Source organism: Dendropsophus ebraccatus, chromosome 2 (assembly GCF_027789765.1).
Source record: "Dendropsophus ebraccatus isolate aDenEbr1 chromosome 2, aDenEbr1.pat, whole genome shotgun sequence".
Lineage (NCBI taxonomy): Eukaryota > Metazoa > Chordata > Amphibia > Anura > Hylidae > Dendropsophus > Dendropsophus ebraccatus.
This window is the reverse complement of record NC_091455.1, coordinates 164,839,901-164,857,878: the sequence shown is the minus strand read 5'-3', so window position 1 is coordinate 164,857,878 and position 17,978 is coordinate 164,839,901.

Genomic DNA, 17,978 nt, shown 5'->3' with positions numbered 1-17,978 from the left:
GCACCCTTTACAACCAGGGCCTTATTTACTACTAGGCACCCGTGTTCCAGTGCCTACGGCAGCGCCTTGCAGGGGGGCAGCACCAGACTGTGCACAGATCAGTGATGATAGCATCCGCTTCAGGATTATCAGACACATTATCGGAAAGAGAAGAATACCTAGGATGGAATCCGTAGTTACAGTAAAATGGTGACATTTTAGAAGATGCATTGTCATAATTATTTAACGCAAATTCAGCTAATGGAAGATAAGAGACCCAATCGTCTTGATGATCAGCAATATAACAACGCAAGTATTGCTCAACAGATTGGTTAACTCGTTCAGTTTGTCCATTGCTCGCTGGATGAAAGGCTGATGAGAAGGACAAAGTAGTGCCTAACCTCCTACAGAAGGCTCTCCAAAATCTAGAAACAAATTGTACCCCTCTATCAGAAACAATGTTGTCTGGAACACCATGTAACCGTACAACATGTCTAATGAATAGTCCTGATAATTCCTTAGCAGAAGGTAAACCATGTAAAGGAATAAGATGACACATTTTGCTGAACCGATCAATAATTACCCAAATCACAGTTTTTCCTTGAGAAGCAGGTAGATCTGTCATGAAATCCATTGATACGTGAGTCCATGGCCTAAGTGGAATAGGCAATGGACAAAGCTCCCCAGCAGGTCTCATTCTGGGAACTTTGGCCTGTGCACAGGTCTCACAAGATGCAACATATGCTTTAATATCCCTGTCCATAGAAGGCCACCAATATCCACGAGACACTAATGCTCTTGTTCCAGCTACTCCAGGATGTCCTGACAAAACAGAATCATGCAGCTCATTTAATAAGCAAAATCTGAATTGACTAGGAACAAATAACTTATTCCTAGGAGTGTCTTTAGGGGCAAGGGTTTGATTGGTTTTGATTTCAGATGCCAAATCTGGAGTAATAGCTGATATAACAATTCCCTTTTGCAAGATGGGTTCAGGATTGGATGTTGGAGTCTGGCTGGAATATAAGCTACGTGATAAGGCATCTGCCTTGATGTTCTTAGACCCAGGTCGGTAAGTAATCACAAAATCAAACCTAGTAAAAAACAATGCCCAGCGAGCCTGACGGGGGTTAAGACGTTTAGCAGATTCCAAAAAGGTTAGATTCTTGTGATCCGTCAAAACAGTAACTTGATGCTGTGCACCTTCGAGGAAGTGGTGCCATTCCTCGAAGGCCCACTTGATCGCAAGCAATTCTCTATTTTCTATGTCATAGTTTCTCTCAGTAGAAGAAAATTTGCGAGAAAAGTAAGCACAAGGTCTGAGATTGGTAAGAGCAGAAGTACCCTAAGACAAGACTGCCCCCACCCCAACCTCAGAAGCATCAACCTCCACCACAAAAGGCCTTGTCTGGTCAGGCTGAGTTAACACTGGGGCCTTAGTAAAACATTCCTTTAAGGCCTCAAATGCTGCTGTGGCCTCAGGTTGCCAGTGTAGCAGGTCTGCCCCTTTTTTGGTCATGTCATTAAGAGGTTTTGCTATTTCTGAAAAGTTTTTAATGAACTTTCTCTAATAATTAGCAAACCCAAGAAAGCGTTGCAGTGCTTTTATTGATGAGGGACGGACCCAATCTACAATGGCCTGGACCTTAGCAGGATCCATTTTAAAAGCATTAGGGGTCAAGATGTACCCCAAGAAAGGCATCTCCTGAACCCCAAACACACACTTCTCTAGTTTTGCAAACAAAGAATTCTCTCGAAGTTTTTGTAACACCATTCGTACATGCTGAACATGTGAAGACCAGTCAGAGGAGTAAATCAGGATATCATCCAGATAAACAACAAGAAATTTGCCTATAAATTCTCGAAAAATGTAATTCACCAAGTTTTGAAACACTGCTGGGGCATTATTTAATCCGAAGGGCATAACAAGATATTCAGAATGCCCCTCAGGAGTGTTAAAAAGCGGTTTTTTACTCATCCCCTTCCTTAATTCTGATGAGGTTGTAAGCCCCCCTAAGATCAAGCTTGGTGAACCAAACAGCTCCTATGATCTGATTGAATAAATCGGGAATTAATGGAAGGGGGTATTGGTTCTTAATGGTTATCTTATTTAGTTCCTGATAATCAATACAAGGTCTGAGACCACCATCTTTCTTCCCCATGAAGAAAAAACCTGCCCCCATAGGAGAGACAGAGGGACGAATATGGCCTTTTTGGAGACTTTCTTGAATGTATACTTTCATGGCCATTCTCTCAGGTCCGGATAAGTTATATATCCTACCTCTAGGATACTTAACATTAGGAACCAGATCAATAGCACAATCATACATTCTATGTGGGGGAAGTTTTTCAGACTCTTTCTCAGAAAACACATCCTCATAATCCTGAATAAAACTTGGAATTTTACTCAATTCCAAACTGGCAAGACTAACACTCATACAATCTTTTAAACATGAAGAGCTCCAGACACCCAATTAAACACAGGATTATGGGCCTGGAGCCAGGGTAACCCCAGAATGATGTCTGCTGGTAGTTTCTCCATAACAAATAAGGTACAATGCTCAGAATGTATAGAACCAACCACCATCTTAACTGCAGGAGTGAAATACTGAATCAACCCCTTTTTTAATGGGGTAGTATCAACTGCTGTAACCCTCACAGGTTCAGGGAGAGACTGCAGAGGGATTTTCAGAGGAGTAGCAAAACCAAAATCAATGAAGTTAGAAGCAGACCCTGAGTCCACAAATGCAAGGCCTGATCTCTCTTGACCTTCATAACAAACAGTAACTGGTAACAATACTTTTTTGGAGACAATTGGAATTACCTGATCGCCAAGTGGTCTCCCCGGTAACCATCTAGGCGCTGAAGTTTCCCTGCTGTGGTCTTTTTAGTGCAGTCCTTTAGCAGATGATCAGCTCCACCACAATAAAGACAGAGTCCCTTAGACATCTGGAATCTTTTTCGCTCTTGGGCCGACATACTTCCGATCTGCATGGGTTCGCCTTTAGACCCTGGACCCTCGACTGCAGACTCGAGCGAAGAGCGGTCCCCAGTTGTGCGTGACACTGATGGTGTGGTCCGTTCCTTAGGTCGTTCATGAAGCCGTCTGTCAAGTCTTATAGCAAGGGACATAGCCTCGTCCAGTGATGTAGGAGGGAAATAACCAACAAGCATGTTTTTAACAGAGTCAGACAGACCTAAAAAAAATTGGTAACGTAAAGCTGGGTCGTTCCATCCAGAAGCAATACACCACTGGCGGAATTCAGCACAATAAACTTCCACAGTTCTATTTCCCTGCTTAACAGATGCCAACTTACTCTCAGCTACTGCTGTGCGATCAGGATCATCATACAAAAGACCTAAGGCATCAAAAAACTGGTCCACAAATGCTAATTCAGGTGCATTGGGGGGTAGGGAAAATGCCCACTTTTGGGGATCCCCTTTAAGAAGGGAAATGACAATGCCTACCCTTTGAGTCTCAGACCCCGATGAGTGAAGTCTAAGCTTAAAATACAGTTTACAACTATCTTTGAAAGCAGCAAACTCCTTCAAGTCACCAGAAAAACGGTCAGGGAGACTAACCTGTGGTTCCAAAGGGACCACTTGAGCAGCAACTATTGGCTGCGACTGGGACATTTCCTGATGCTGAACCCGTTCAGCCAAATCTTGAACCATCTGAGTCAAATCCTGCATCTGTTCTACCAAAGCTGTCATAGCCTCCATATTGAGGCACAAAGAAGAAAAAAAAATTATATATATATATATATATATATATATATATATATATATATATATATACTCTCTTAGGCCCTTGATACTGTCACGTCCGAGACCCCAGACCCCTGTCCCTACCTGCTTGGACTACCTGCCCTAAACAGCAGTCCCCAACTGGGCGGCGTTCCCTACACTGGCTAAGTGTAGGAGGGGAGATGAAACAGTTACAAGCCTGGAGGAAGCAAGGGCACAACAAAAACAGGAAAACATGAGAACTACAAGTCCCAGCAGACCTAACCGTTAAGGGTAGACAGAGGAGAAAGATAAACCAAATATCAACAAGCCAGGTCAAACCAGGAAGTCATGTCATACACAGAATCACAATCCAGAAGTACCACAAGTCCAAGCCAGAAGTCAATCAGAGAAAGCAGTCCAGGGAAACAAAGAACAAACCAAACAAGCCGAGTCAGAACCAGGAGGTCACGTCAAATCCAAATCAGAATCCAAAAGACAAAGTCCACAATATTGATAAAGAGGTCAAACACAGATAGGAGCACACAATAAACGCACGAGCCAGCCAAAAGACTTGATCACAGGGGAGGCAAGGAAGCCTCCACCTGTTTAAATCAGAGCAGGGAGAGAGTAAGGAGGCAGCATCAGCTCTGATTGGACCGGCGTCTCTGTACTCTGATAGGCTGAACAGCATGCCTGTCAGACAGTCCAGACGCCTCCCCACTTTCCAGCTGGTGTGCTGAGAGAGCAGTGGAGGCATCAGCAGGTATGTTCATAACAGCTGCGGTGCAGTCTACTAGCTGTATGTAAACCTCTGACCCACTGGATCACATTGAATTATAGATGAAATGTTTGATTTGTTTATATTTATTAGTATAAATTAGGGATGGTCCGAACCCGCCGAGGTTCGGGTTCGGCTGAACCCGAACACTCGGCATCGGATTACAGCTGTCTGCCCGCTCCGTGCAGCGGGCGGATAAAGCAGGAGGACCGCCTGGAAAACTGGGATACAGCCTATTGCTATGGTAATCATTGTGGATGGTTCGAGTTCGTACGAACTCCTTACGGACCATCCCTAGTATAAATGCTTATGTCATGTACAAAATAGAGACCCGAAAGAACTTGATAAAGTTATAGATTATTCATATGGAATCTGAAGTGTTATAACACCTCATCTGGATATCAGCATATGGCACATATGCTGAGAACATAAACCTCCATTGTCAGCATATTCACAAAGGATGAGGGATAGTGAGGGGACCTTAGAAGTGAATCCTGAAGGTTAGTGCCAATCTTAACCCCTTAAAGAGGTATTCCACTCAAACATAACTTTGGATATGTTGCTGGCTGCCCATGCTGAGCCTAACAATTTATTCCATGCTTGTTATTATTTATTTAGTCTCATTCCCCCAGTTCTCAGCTGCTGCTTTCTGCTGAAGACACAAAAATCTGCAGAAGTCCATGGTACAGAGCTGTTTCACATTGCAGACCAAAATAAAGCTGTTTGCCAGCAGAACTTTCTCCCTTATAGGGGTTATCCAGGGCTACAAAAACATGGCCACTTTCTTCCAGAGACAGCACCACTCTTGTCTCCAGTTTGGGTGCAGGTTTTGTAACTCAGTTCCATTAAAGTGAATAGAGCTTAATTGCAAACCACAGCTGAACTGGAGACAAGGGATTTTCCGGCATTAGGCAATTTTTGATACATCACTGCTGGTAGATAAAAAAACAATACAGTATGCTTACCTCTCTGTGCTTCCTCGGTGTCCTGTTGTGATGTCCCTCAGTGACTGCAATGCCTCCACTTCCGAGACGAACCTGTATTTGGAGTGACAGCCTGCTCAGCCAATCACTGACTGAGATGGGACAGTGCCGCAGTCAGTGATTGGCCATACCAATAACCAATTATTGGCCAGGATTGTGGGTTTTGGTTACAGCGCATTCCACAAAACATGGAACAAAAAGGGATAAGAATGTCCTCTTTACCCCATCATGGTATTGATAAAAAACTTCACATAAACACATAATTTTACCCAACAAATATTTTTTTCTGGGTTCACAAAACACTATATGGTAAAATGAAGGGGCTAAAAAGTAGAATCTGGTCCCAAAGGGGAAACTATAAAGTGACTGCTGCACTTTGCAATAGTGTTGGGCAGCATCGCCCCTATGGATGTAAGGTGGGAGGTAGGCACCGCTTTGTAGCAATAGTGCTGCCTGATCAGCACTAACACTGGTGGCAGCAGAGAGGCCTGTGTTGCATCTCATTGCTGGCACTCAACAGGAATGGTTAAATGAGCAAAAAAAAACAACATACATTAAAGGGGTACTCCTGTTTCTAACTCCATGCTTCAGGTAAGGCAGACACTACAGAGCAGGGAAAAAGATTAGATACTCTATGCTCATGTCCTGTGCTCATCCCAAATACGGACACCTCCAGGAGCCCCCAGCACCCCCTCCTTTTTGCCCACAGTAGAGGTTAAACTTAGGCTTAGGCTATGTTCCAACTTTAGGAACATAGCAGGGGAAGGTGGATGCCTACCCCTGCTATGTTCCCAAGGTGTGAACATAGCCTTATAGCTTCCAGGCCCACTTTTTGATTCCTTTTTTAATATCATTACCCTAATGTCATATATGGAGATTTCTTGTAAGTACATACTCTATGGTATATTTGCTGTTTATGTATGTAAATGTTTTATAAGAGGCCCCAAGCTGTAATTAGGGAATTATTCTGGAGCCAGTATTACTCCAACTTCTACACTGACAACGTATATACAACACAAAAGGAGAGGATTATTTTATTTGCTTTTAATTACATGAATGGCTTGATACATTGATTATTTGTGACAACCCCTGGGAGACCTTGTAAGCAGAAGATACACGCTCATTAAAGGTAAGAGCAGACAGGGCTTTTCTATTTTAAGAATGAATTCTATTTTAGGAATTCTAGAAAATTACATTTTATTGACTGTTTTTTTTTTTTTGCTACAAATTCCCCTGGAATTCACAGATCTGCATTTGTAACAGATGCGATTATATGAACAAATGTGAATTATAGAGGGTGCTAGGTTTGGGCTAATCTAAAATAAAACATTAACTTAAAAAGTTCTTTATTTTTTTCTGATCTGTTGTGTTGTATAACTACTGTTAAACTTTGACAGATACCAAAATCGCATCTATAAAGGAATTTAGGTTATTAAACTGTCCCTGTCAAAGCTTTTAAAATCTCATTTAGTAGATGTGAAATAAACAAATTTTTGCAGTTTACATTCATTTTTTTACTTACCATGCTTTAAAACAAAGCTATACTTTCTTAAAACCCAGATCCAGTCTCCTAAAGGCAGCTTTTTAGTCTTGTGCTGGTTAAAAAAAGGAGACCAAACGCAGGGAGTCCCGGCCATCTACGCTCACAGGGAAGGCAGTCTTGTGATTGATGGACGCAGTGAGCTGTGACTCTTTGTATTGGCTGGGACTTCTTGCACTACTACGCTACTGGCGCTACTACATGCGCCAACAGCAAGCGGGAAAGAGCTAGGGGCCATGGGGAGCTGCAGGAACTGCATGGGGAGATCGCTAGATCGTCCGGACAGCCCATAGGGGATAGCGGCGCAGCAACGGCAGCAGATCGCTGCTATCTATATCATTGATTTTTCAATACGTTGAAAGACAACGGTGAGCTGACATTGTTCGTGTCGGATGATAGTTGTCTTCTATTACACAATTATCAGCCGTAATGGCCGATATCGGCCGAATATGGCCGATAATTGCTTTGTGTAATAGGGCCTTAAATAGCTGCCTTCTGGAGAGTGGACCTGGAGTTCGAGTAAGTATATGTCAGGGATGGTTGTACCAGGTAGGGGACAGGACACAACAATGAGCCCTAAAGCTGAAACCACCCCCTGTCCCTACCTACTTGCCTCAAGACAGACCTAAACTACACCAAGTGAGAACACAAAATGGAGACAGCCAAACACAACACAATAAGCCAAGGTCTTCAGTCTGAGTTGGTAACAGCAGGCAGCAAAAGTAAAAAATGTGAGGCAGAGGAATCGTCAGGGACAGGCAACAAGATCAGTGCAGGCGACAAACAAGACAGGTAAGAAGGACAGGCGAAGTTCAAAAACAGGAGATACAGAGCACATTAAGATAGGCTTAGCTTAGCAAAAACTAATAGCCAGTGACTTGCTGCTGGCTATGCTCAGTATTTATGAGGACCACGAGCCCGGTCCAGATCCCCATTGGACCGGCGCTCAGATCCACAAAGATCTGGCAAAGGCATCTGTCAGTCAAGGAAACACCACACTGCTCAGCTGCAGGAATAAGGCTAGGAGAGAGCAGAGTTACCCTATCATTGCCAGAGGCTGAGAGGCAAAGCGGGTGGGGCTGACAGACAGAAACAGAGCCCTGTTCACACCAGATTCAGTGCCTTCTGCGCTGCACGCCCCGAACTAAGGAGCGCAAAGGCACATTCTTGACAGTATAGCTTTGTTTAAAGCACGATAACAAAAGAAAATATTTAAAGTGTAAAAATGTTAGTTTTTCTTTAAGAAGCCTTTGTGTATTTAAAGGGAAACTCCGGATAAGAAAAACTTGTTTTCTATTAAAAGTACATTAAAAGTTAAATATATGTGTCTATACAATGTATTACCGTATCTGTATGGTTCTAACATACTGGTAGCTGATAGAAATCCAGGAAGTGAAGAAAAATGGCCCCTGTGCAAATCCACATTGTCTCCTGCTCCCTCTGCTCTCCCTCCTTAGGAGACAAATCTTCCATGCCTCTGTCTCACATTGTGTGTGTTTGGATCAGGCTGATGATGCAGACAGGAGGCAGGGCGGGATCTCACAGGAGGCTTGGCTGGCTCCCCCAATCCCCTGAGTGATTCACCATCTCTCACTAGCCAGAAGCAGGTGTTGCACTGAATTCTCTAATTGTGTAAAAGTGTGCAGTGAAATTAGGGCTTTGTTCACACATGGTGGAGTGTCATTGCAGTACTGCAGCGTATTTACAAAAATGATGCAGTAACACAAGTAAATGATGTTAAACGGCAGAGAGGATCAGAGCCTTATTGTGGGGCTCAACTTCAAAGACAACAGATGCTTTATCATAATATGTGCATTCAAATGAAAATAAAAATAATTTCAAAAAGTTCTTTACTTTATTCCAATATAAGCGTTACAGGTAGAGAATACAGCGTGCTGTGTGGTGTTACAGGTAGAGAATACAGTGTGCTGTGTGGTGTTACAGGTAGAGAATACAGTGTGCTGTGTGGTGTTACAGGTAGAGAATACAGCGTGCTGTGTGGTGTTACAGGTAGAGAATACTGCGTGCTGTGTGATGTTACAGGTAGAAAATACAGTGTGCTGTGTGGTGTTACAAGTAGAGAATACAGAGTGCTGTGTGGTATTACAGGTAGAAAATACAGTGTGCTGTGTGGTGTTACAGGTAGAGAATACAGTGTGCTGTGTAGTGTTACAGGTAGAGAATACAGCGTGCTGTGTGGTGTTACAGGTAGAGAAAACAGTGTGCTGTGTGGTGTTATAGGTAGAGAATACAGTGTGCTGTGTGGTGTTACAGGTAGAGAATACAGCGTGCTGTGTGGTGTTACAGGTAGAGAAAACAGCGTGCTGTGTGGTGTTACAGGTAGAGAATACAGCGTGCTGTGTGGTGTTACAGGTAGAGAATACAGCGTGCTGTGTGGTGTTACAAGTAGAGAATACAGAGTGCTGTGTGGTATTACAGGTAGAAAATACAGTGTGCTGTGTGGTGTTACAGGTAGAGAATACAGTGTGCTGTGTAGTGTTACAGGTAGAGAATACAGCGTGCTGTGTGGTGTTACAGGTAGAGAAAACAGTGTGCTGTGTGGTGTTATAGGTAGAGAATACAGTGTGCTGTGTGGTGTTACAGGTAGAGAATACAGCGTGCTGTGTGGTGTTACAGGTAGAGAAAACAGCGTGCTGTGTGGTGTTACAGGTAGAGAATACAGCGTGCTGTGTGGTGTTACAGGTAGAGAATACAGCGTGCTGTGTGGTGTTACAGGTAGAGAAAACAGTGTGCTGTGTGGTGTTACAGGTAGAAGATACAGTGTGCTGTGTGGTGTTACAGGTAGAGAATACAGTGTGGCGTTACAGGTAGAGAATACAGTGTGCTGTGTGGTGTTACAGGTAGAGAAAACAGCGTGCTGTGTTGTGTTACAGGTAGAGAATAGAGTGTGCTGTGTGGTATTACAGGTAGAGAATACAGTGTGCTGTCTAGTGTTACAGGTAGTAACTTTGTGCTGTGTGGTGTTACAGGTAGAGAATACAGTGTGCTGTGTGGTGTTAAAGGTAGAGAATACAGCGTGCTGTGTGGTGTTACAGGTAGAGAATACAGTGTGGCGTTACAGGTAGAGAATACAGCGTGCTGTGTGGTGTTACAGGTAGAGAATACAGCGTGCTGTGTGGTGTTACAGGTAGAAGATACAGTGTGCTGTGTGGTGTTACAGGTAGAGAATACAGTGTGCTGTGTGGTGTTACAGGTAGAGAATACAGCGTGCTGTGTGGTGTTACAGGTAGAGAATACAGTGTGCTGTGTGGTGTTACAGGCAGAGAATACAGCGTGCTGTGTGGTGTTACAGGTAGAGAATACAGTGTGCTGTGTGGTGTTACAGGTAGGGAATACAGCGTGCTGTGTGGTGTTACAGGTAGAGAATACAGCGTGCTGTGTGGTGTTACAGGTAGAGAATACAGCGTGCTGTGTGGTGTTACAGGTAGAGAATACAGAGTGCTGTGTGGTGTTACAGGTAGAGAATACAGTGTGCTGTGTGGTGTTACAGGTAGGGAATACAGCGTGCTGTGTGGTGTTACAGGTAGAGAATACAGCGTGCTGTGTGGTGTTACAGGTAGGGAATACAGCGTGCTGTGTGGTGTTACAGGTAGAGAATACAGGGTGCTGTGTGGGTGGGACCACAATGAAATCACAAATTACTGCAAATAATTCAGTAACACAATGAAACTGCAATGTGTGAACACAACCTAGATGTTCTGCAACAGCTTTGGGCAGGGTGGAGGACTGTGATAAACAGCTGAGGGAAACCTGGAACCTGTAGTACTGTGTACAACTGATAAACCAGGAAGTGCAGAAACACAAAACAGAACAAACCCCCCAAAACAAATGGATTTTTGGTAGTTTCAAAAATGGAATAGATAGGTAAGTATTGTTATATGCTTCTGTAGAAGTTTCATTTTTTTTAACCTCTACCTGGAGTTCCACTTTAAGGGTGAAATTCATAAATCATTAACCTAAAAATAAATCCATCCTTTCATTCCCATTTGGTACAGGCAATGTCTATAAACAATATATTGCAGCTGCTCACTGGTGCAGGATGTGTTCTTTCGTAAACAAACTCTTTGTTTCTCTCTTTTTCTTTCTTTTTTTCTGACTTTTCCTGAAAATAAATTTGGAGTAAAGGGTTGTAATGATTTCAGTACGGTACAGAACGCTCAGTAGCAGTTTTATTACATGAGGCCGAAATAAAATAGCTCACACATTCTTTTATATTAATTTCTTTTAGAGGAACCACAAATTATTTTTGTGAATCACCGTATATAAAGTCAGAAAGTTTGTAACATTCCACTGGGAAATCGCAGTCCACTTTCACGGTAACTGGATCTGAGAAAATCTAGGTCTGTGCTCTATTACTTTGGATACGGTCTGGTGCATGCAAGTGCAGGGAAGAAATGATCTTGAGGATGCTGACAAATACATTGTGTGATGCCTGAAACAAAGACTACAGTGGCAGTTCAGAACAGCAGAACTATAACATGATTCTTATAATAATGCTGCACGCTACTGCGCACTGCAATGAAATAATCCTTAATCTTTCATTGTCTCAGTTAGGATATGCATTCTACCTTCACACCTCAAGCATGGAAGACACATCTGTCATATTGTCTGTTCCACTGACGCAGTTGCAAACTATAATAAAAAAAAGTAAAAAAGTTGCAAACTATATTATATTAGGATGTGCATGGTTTCAAGTAAGGATGTATGAGATTTTGGCCACTTGACCATCGCTCGGATAGGCTTCTTTAGAATGTTATTAGGGAAAAGTTTCCCAAATTCTCTCCCCAGAGCACTAGATCGAGCTTAACTGGCCCAGTCTGGCCTCACCTACAAAAAGATATTGACAAAAAATAGAACAGGTCCAAATGTAGTGTCCCACCACAAGGGGGTTTCCTAAATATTATACCACCCCGTTAAAGTAACTCTCTCAGGTGTCACACCAAGTGCTGGTATCTGCTGCTTTCCTTTCCAGGTGTCTCACTCCCTCTGTGCACAACTGCAGTATATGTATAAAATTTTAGCTACATTGTGATGTTTATTCAATCACAGGTGCCTCCTCCCTTAACTTCTATACTCTCTATTCCTGGTTAATGGGTCACAGTTATCAGGAGGCCTGGTGGCCCACTCCTGTAATATATTGGGTCTGTCATCATTTGCAGCACCTGGTGGCCGAGTGGGTCCCCAGGGTGGGGCAACTGTCCCTCTAACTGCAATCACGTCTGACGAGCACTTGCAGTTAAATATTAAAGGTTATGACTACATTTGATGGGTTTGTGGTCAGTTGGGGGGGGTAAGCTGGTGAGGGGGGGCAATCAAAAGTTTGCTTTTTGTAGGTTTACTTTACAACAAAATGTAAACTGTGTAAAATGTAATTAGATATTCACAGCAATAAACTACAATGTGACTGCACAGGTATTTTGGGGGTGGGCGGTGTCAGGTTTTATGAACAGTCCAGGGCCTATGGTGCACTTAATTCACCACCAAGTACAAAATTACATATGAATGCACTGTCTATATATAATCCATGCTCTTTGTAAGCACTGGGTTCTGCGGCTTATAGATGAAGGACCTGAGCGAGAGACTCCTCTTTTAATTTAGAATTCCTTAGTAGGGTGCCTGGAAAAGACATTTTGCAGACAATCCTTTCAGCTCTGCAACAGGAAAAACACTAAAAGAACTGAAAATATTAAAATGTATGAATTATATAAAACCCATGCTTGACATCAAAACAGTAGAGATGATATTCCTTGGTGCATAGAAAGAAATAGAAACTTTTTCTTTTAAGTGACTGATTTTTTTTTATTTTAGTTTTTCCGAACAATTTTTCTGCCTAATAGCTGCCAGGTTTTTATTGTATAATATTTTTTTCAAAAGTGCAATAACAAAAATACATACAGCTGAACGCTTCTAAATATAAACACTGAAAGTCTAACCCCATTTTTATTTTTTTTGCGAAAGAAGGTACTTTAAACTGTAATTGTCTTTTTTATTGTGTCAGTATAAAGGAAACATAAAATATCTGTAATGTTATAAATCCCACTCCTGCTTTGATACGGCTTTTCAAAGGCTTCATCTGAATGAAACTCGCCAGTTTTTCTTGAGAGCTTTTTAGTCTTTTACAGCTAGTTGATTGGTGCTGTTCCTCGCTGTATTCTTTGATTGCTGATTGCATCAAATCAGATGTCTGATTGTAAAGTGCTCAGATGCTTCTAGGAACTTATGTTTTAATGATACTTTGTAGAAGTTATTTCTTTACAGCAAAAGCATGCAAGTACATATAATGGGTTAGAAAGAAATACATCATTTATTATGTTAAGTGCAAAATATGAACAATATTTGGTTTAACAAAATAGCTCCTGCAACAAAGCCTGCTATGGTTCTGGCAGGTGACGCCAGAAGTAGGACATTTGAATCCTTTAGGTTATTTCACTTTAATTAAAGTTAAAGGGGTTGGCCATTTTATAGAAATTGTTCAGTGTACAGTATTAGTAAATTTACTCATTGCTGACAGCAGCTCCCTATGTACCTCATAGATCTCAAATCACACTCCCTTCTTCCAAGCTGTGCTGCCCTGCTCTTTGGTGAGTCTGTCCATAAGATAGCCGACATGGAGTAACATGCTCTGCCCCCCCAGTGTCCACCACTGAGCCGCCTGTATGGGCCTATGGAGGACACTAGGGGCGTGGCATGGTCACATGCTTGTCCATGGCAGCCATCTTATGGAGAGACTCACCACAGAACAGGGCGGCACAGCCTAGAGGTGGGAAGTCAGGTTTTAGATCTATGAGGTACACAGTAAGTACAGTTATTGATACTGTATACTGAACTATTTTACTATACTTCGTTAATATCTACAAATGTTCATCAGTTTAGTTTTTAAATCTGATTGAGACAATAATTACATAATTATTACATTACAATTACTTACTTACATTACTGTACCATCAGGCCTTACTAAGCAACTGCAAAACCAAGGATTACACGGGATTTGTAGATCCCAGGATTAGAGATCCTTCCTATTGTAGATTCGCTCATCTCTAACCAGGATGTATCTTCTAGAAATCTTCCTAAAATGTTCTGTCTGACGAGGTCCAATCAACAATAACAGTATAAGATGGTATAAGGACACACTACTTTGTTAAGAGAAAAGGTTGTAATGGTAACACACAGATCAGAAGTACAGATAGATATAAAAAGTCTTGTAATATTTTACATACTTATCAGACAAAAAAGCTTCCTTTTCAGATGTCTTCCCTTTCTTGCAGGGCAGAAACCTGCTGAAAAATGCCATAAGCAAGATTAATAATAGTCAGATGTATTGCTGCTTCATGTACAAGTTACCTGAAAGGACAGGGACTTTAGATACATACATTAATAAATTCTTTTAAGGTTATGATCACACACACAGTATTTTGGTTAGTATTCTGGTCAGCTAAATACAGGAGTGGGACTGACAAATAAAAACTATGATGGAAAAATGAGCATACCAGCTGAAACTCAGGCTCAATGGGTATGGCTGAATTTATGGGCCAAATATTGGCTGTAAAATGGGTGTAGGAAGGGGTAGAGGGCTGAAAGGGGAAGGAAAAATGGAGAGAAATTCAGGATAATTGTCCTGCAATAAATGGGATAGAAAGGTTTTTAAAATAATAAAAAAAAAAAAAAAAGAAATAAATAAAATGAACATTTGGAAAGAGGACGCAGAGGTCCAAGAGGAGAAGGAGGTGGCAGTGGAAGAGGCAGAGGAGGAGGAAGCTAACACTGTAATTTAGAGATTTGTGTGTTGTCTCTTTAATCAGATACCGGGACCACGGTGGGCTCCATGACTGATTCATTTTTATGAATGATAGCTTGTCCATATTGGCTGTGGATAGGCAGATCTGCTTGTCTGTGATAACACCCCCATGTAGTGGTAAACACCCATTCATAGAGCACACTTACTGCAGGGCAGACCAGAACCTCTAAGGCATAGAGGGCAAGCTCAGGCCAGGTGCCCAGTATAGAAACCCAGAAATTAAACAGGGAGGACCCATCAGTCTGCCCCAGGAGATATGTGGTTGCATACCCTTCTACTAAGGGTATGCGAATTCTGGTAGTGTGAAGTTCTATGGGATTACATATCCGCAGCGGAATTTTCATTCTGCTGCGGAAATGTAACCTGGCTTCTTTAACACCCTGCCGCCCGCAGCCCACAGCATACAATACCTGCTCTGCGCTCCGGCTGTGTGTGAAGCTCCTGTCTCCCATTGGTCCCCATCAGCCAATCAGTGCTGCTATGCAGTGATTGGCTTATGGGGACTGAGGGGAGCCTCACACACAGCCGCGGCGCCAAGCGGGTAATGTATGCTTCAGGCTGGACTGGGGGTGGTGGGGGGTTAAAGGTACCTGGTTACATATCCTCAGCAGAATGAAAATTCCGCTGCGGATATGTAACCCCATAGAACTTCACACTACCAGGATTCGCAGCAGATTTCACTGCAAACTCGCAGCGTGAAATCTGCGAATCCGTTACGTGTAAGGCTGGGTTCACACTAGGTATATTTCAGTCAGTATTGTGGTCCTCATATTGCAACCAAAACCAGGAGTGGATTGAAAACACAGAAAGGCTCTGTTCACACAATGTTGAAATTGAGTGGATGGCCGCCATTTAATGGCAAATATTTGCTGTTATTTTAAAACAACGGCTGTTATATTGAAAAATTCAGACATAAATTCAGACTTGGACCCGAACTGCTCATCACTAATTTACACCTTTTCTGTGTGTGTGTTTTTTTTCCATCTTACTCCTGGTTTTCTATATTTTGACTTATATTTTGTTGATTTGTTGGACAACTTTCTGCCCCTCTTCAATAAATCTGGATGAGGCTTGCAAAATTCAATGTACAAACTGCTTACGCGGATGTATAGAGGAGATTTTTTTTAAATCTATTCAATGCTTTATTAATGAACTTTAAATTGGTACAGAATAGACATGTCATTTCTTTTGTGCAGTTCACCAGTAGTCCTACCCCTAGTACACAAAAAAACCCTAATCAGCATAAATATTATATATTTATATATTATATAATTCCTGATAGTCTTGGGCCCTACCCGACGTGCTGAGAGTGTGCTGTATTTGTCAGTCCCCTGGGAGCATGTTACCTTTTGGTAATTTGGCCATGGAGTGGATTATGTCCAATCTCTGGTCTCCTACTGTAATGAAGAGTCAAAGAAAAATTGTGACTCAGTGTTTGTGCCACACTCTGGCATGCCTCACCACTTCTTTCTCCTCCCTCTTCATCATGAATAATTTCTGCTGCCCGGCCTCCAGTTCACTCATGCTGTCAGCCAGTGTCTCTGACATAAACTGCCTACTTAGGACTGATCTGCAATCCCATAAAGTTGTGTTGGAGCTTTGGTCTAGGGGTAAATCACCTGTCCAGAGACCAATAATATATATATTTTTTGGGGGGTTCGATTCACTGATGGAAATGGAATGTAGTTTTTTCTTTTTTTCTTTTCTTTCATCATTGTATGAAATGGAATTTTAAAACTAATTTGATTGGGAATTCTTTACACTTTAAAAAATGATAAGAAAAAAATAAAAAGATAAATAACGGCATTTCATTTCCATCGGGGGAATCGAACCCAGGAAAAAGCTCTTGTTGGTCTCTGAACAGGGGATTTACCCCTAGACCACAGCTCCAGTGTTGAGGTGTGCCAGAGTGCGTCACAAATGCCAAGCCACCACTTTTCTTTCACTCTTCATTATTGTAGGAGCCCGCGGTGTGTAATCCACTCCTCGGACAAATTAATATTGTATTGCACTGAAGATTGCTTAAGTAAAAGTTATTCTGGTTAAGTGCTGGACTTTGTGCTCATTCCTCTTTGCCACACCTACACCTGCACCTACACACACCCGTTGCTACTTTTAGGGTCCATTTACACAGAATGATTACCTGACAGATTATCTGCCAAAGATTTGAAGCCAAAGCCAGGAATGGATTTGAAAGAGGAAAAATCTCAGGCTTTCCTTTATGACCTGATCTCTGTTTATAGGCTGTTTCTGGCTTTGGCTTCAAATCTTTGGCAGATAATCTGTCAGATAATCTTTCTGTGTAAATGAACCCTTACAAAGCTTACTGTTAGTATACAGTAGGGTGGGCATCACTACTCCTGGCCATCGTGACAAGTGCCTAGTTGATACCACCACATCTAGCCCACTACTAACAATACCTAGCCACCCCAGGTTATGGCAATAATAATATTCATTATAAAATAAAAAGTAGCATTTATGTGTATGCAACAGCAGGCGGACTTTTTAGGAAAGTTAAACTCCTGTCCATAGAAATTAAACGTACTCTTTTATTGCCTATAGCACAAGCAGCAGTGATGACTTGCCTAAGGCATATTGCTAATGCATCACTGAAACAGAGTTTGGTTTCTTCAAAGTCACTTGCAATCTGTGATTTTTTTATTGACATCCACAAAAATGTCTGAATGATTGAATAAGTGCCAATAAAGCCGAATGTGCTAAGGTGCTGAAATGTCATGTAGGAATAAGCCTCACCTGTAAAATGAGGAATGGTTTCAAGAAACTCTGTAAGTATGGGAGAAAAATGTAGAGATGCAACATAAACCCTGGTAAAATAAGCTAGAAAAAGGTTTACATTGCAGAACCGAATGAAAGAAATTCTCATAAGGTCTTACAGAACTGCAGAGCAGAATCTGCATGGAGTTTGTAAGCTTTCTCTATGGGTTCATCTAATGTTATTTTTATACATATAGTTTGGAGTCAATAGAGAAAACTTGAGGGTAAGGCTATGTTCACAGTGAATTTATGATTAAATTCAATGTACACATTTGTATTTTCTTACCCCCCCCCCCACAAAAACAAATGTCAGATGCTAAAAGGGATTAAGCAGCATGGGAGCTAGAACTGTTGCCTTGCAGCATCGGGGTCCTGTCT